The following is a 3,541-nucleotide window of genomic DNA, read 5'->3' as shown; positions in this document are numbered from 1 at the left end:
TTAGAAGAAATTAGCCTACCGATAGAGGGTAGAATTGTTACCGCCTCACCTTTTAAATTAGATATAGTAGATACTGAAGGTAATCATGCAAATAAGGATATAAATAAAATACTCCAACAAAATAATTATACAAATCAATTATTACATGTGATTTCTAAACAGATTCTCGAAGCCGAGAGTAAATCGACTTTTAAAGATAAACCAAGTTCTTCTCATTATGATAAAAAATTAGAAACTCATCCAATATTTATATTATCAGAATTTTCTAAAGATAAATTTCCTAAATTTGAAGAAAAGCTTGAAGTAACCGATGAAAGATTAAAATCTGAATTAAAAGTCATAAATGACAAAGTTATAAGAACTTTATAAAAAAAATGCTAATGAAATTAACAAACTAAGATCTAACTATTCAGTATAAAAGAATTATTATAAAAAGCCCACATTTTCGGATATGCAGAATGGAATATTGATGAATTAATAGAATATCAAATATATAATAAACTACATGAAATGGAAATGGCCATTACGGCATATAAAATTGCCAGAATGTCGGATAAACAATCAGCGTTTATGATTATATTAGGTTTTATAGGTACTATAAAATATTGGTGGGATAATTACCTCACAGATAATAATAGACAAAGTATTTTAAATGCTACAACTATTACTCAAACTATTAAGACTATGTCAACAGGGCAAACGGTTGAAAATCAAGTTTCAAAAGATGCCACCGCCACTTTAATTTAGAGTATAGCTAAACATTTTATATGAGAACCATAACTTTTTCTAGATAGAAGTTTAGAGATATTATCGAATCTATCATGTCCAAAGTTAGACGATTTTAGGTGGTATAAAGATGTTTTCCTCAACAAAGTCATGATTAGAGAAGATTGTAATCATGATTATTGGAAGAAAAAATTTATAAGTGGCTAACCAACATTATTTGCAGAAAAGGTTAGAACAAAATTAAAAGATAGGTTTGAGGGAAAAATTCCTTATAGTAATTTAACTTATGGTGATATTATAAGTTTTATAAATGTCACAGGACTAGAATTATGTATAGATATTAAGCTTAAAAATCAATTAAAAAGAGATAATAAAATAACTCGAGTTTTTACGAAGACTTTGGTTATATAAAATTATCAGCCCCTTCAAAGAAAGCTACCAAAAAGATTAAAAAACAACATAAAAATTATAATGATAAATCTGAGAAATCTCATTATTATAAAAGATGATTTACAAAATCTAAAAAGGATTCTAAGGGAGAAAATAAAATCAATAATGAAACATGTTAGAACTGTGGTAAAACAGGACATAGGGATAAAGATTGTCGGATTCCAAATAAAAAGAAAGATAAGATAAATATGTTAGAATTAGGAAACGACGTTAAATTTAAATTATATTCAATACTAGATGAAAATGAAAATAGTTCTTCTTGTGACGAAAGTTTTAGTGATGATAATCAACTTAATGTTGCATACAGTTTTGATAGTAGTGAATTAACATACCATTGTAATTGTAGCAGTGCAATTTGCACTTGTGATAGTCATTCTATAAATGTTATCACCAATAATAGTAAAGGCCTTATTTGACATGATAGATAATCTAAAAGACCCAACTCTTAGGAGAAAATATTTAATAGCCTTAAAAGATATTCTCCTTGATCAACAGGTTGATACTAAAGAAATTATTGAACCCTTTAACATGAAAAATGTACTAAATAAATTTAAAGAACATAAGTCTCAAACAACCATACAAGATCTCCAAACAGAATTATTATACATAAAAGAAGAACTTAGGCAAGTTAAGCAAAGACTTAGCAATCTAGAAACAGAATCACTTGCTAATAAAATGTTAAAGGATTTAACTCCAAATCAAGACCCAAATTCACACCAGTTTGAGCTTGGTGAACCATCAAGAGTAAATAATGACAGTAAAGAAATAGAATCTCTAGAAAAACTTCTTATAAATAAACCAGGAATCAATACAATTACTATAGTTAAACCTCAAAGTAACCATAAACCAATTACTAAAGTTATAAATAAAGATTATATAATTCATAAGATTGCATTATTTGATACAGGTGCTGATGAAAATTGCATTATAGAGGGATTAATTACTAAAGAGTACCTAGAAAAGGTACTACACACTTATTCTCCACAACAGGGGAAAAAATAAAAATAAATTATCTACTCCCCAAAGCCTATATTTGTAATGATGGAGTTTGTTTTATTAATAATTTTGTAATTACTAGAGATATCAATGAAGAGATAATATTAGGTCTTCCTTTTATCACTCAAATAAAATCTTCTATTGCCGAGCTAGATGGCATCCACACCACTATTTTGGGAAAAAGGATTTTCCCCCCTATCTAAATAGTATATCAAAAGAAAAAAGTGATTTTATAAAAAATCAAACTATTTTTAAACAAAATTCAGTCCAATAAGGGATTGGAGAAAAACTAATCCTCTATTAAAGTGAAATTTTATAGTATTATGAGTTTTCAAATTTCAAAATTCTTTCTAGACTATTTTATAAAAATTCAATATTATAAAGGGAGAAATTCTCTTCCAAAAATTTTAACAAAATTTTCCTACAGGGAAATTATGAGACCTGGAACCCTAGGATCAAGGATAAGGCCTCCATTCCAGCCTTTTTGACCAGAGAAAAAAATGAAAAGAGCCTTCACTAAAGAAGATAAAAAGTTAGATAAAAAGTTAGAAAATAGGTTTTCAGTCCTGGCAGAAGTTCTATCACTGCTAAAACCTACCGTTCCGCTATCACTAAAAGAGTCCATTAGTGTACCCAGAATGCAGCCACTTAAGCAGATATTTAAGAAATAATACTCATCATCCAATAAAAATATTGCCATCCAAACTAAAGATAATTATGGGATGAAACAACCGAAGACCTACTCACAAGCAATCTCCTCAGCCATTCCGCAAAGGAAAGATGAGCAGAGTATTCCTGATAAAAAACAATTCAAGATAGTAGATTTACATGTATTTCCAATAATGGAATTTGACAAAAAGTACGAAAATTTTTGAGTACCAGAATTGTTAAATCCTTGTTATACAAATTGGGACTATGTGGAGACAGATGATCCTCTCAAGACCCGACAATATTATGAGTTCATATTAACAGTTATGGATTCATTATAAGTCTAGCATAAATTAAAAGATATAAGTGATCCCAATAGTATTCAATATTCAAAGTTTACAATCAAAAGGATATTGAGCCCATTTGAATGGTATGTAGATCATCTACATACACCCATTCCTATGTCTAGAAATCATCAACCTCAGACCTATAACTCGTACGATTATAAGGAGGCCTGGTACAACTTTATGTATGTTCGACCCAACACTCACTCTTGGTTCGTGAAATATTCAGAGCAGATAAAGACTATTGTAATTCCCTGATGGTTCTATGACTGGTGGAACTAGTTTGGAGGAAATAAACAGGTATTGTCTACACAGTTTCAAAAACAATTTGAAAAGTTTCAGCCAGAGCAGAATATTTCTACACTACCAAAAAATCT

The sequence above is a fragment of the Capsicum annuum genome, chromosome 5, assembly GCF_002878395.1.
Source record: "Capsicum annuum cultivar UCD-10X-F1 chromosome 5, UCD10Xv1.1, whole genome shotgun sequence".
Taxonomy (NCBI): Eukaryota; Viridiplantae; Streptophyta; class Magnoliopsida; order Solanales; family Solanaceae; genus Capsicum; species Capsicum annuum.
The sequence above is the reverse complement of the archived record's forward strand: the minus strand, read 5'-3'. Positions refer to the sequence as shown.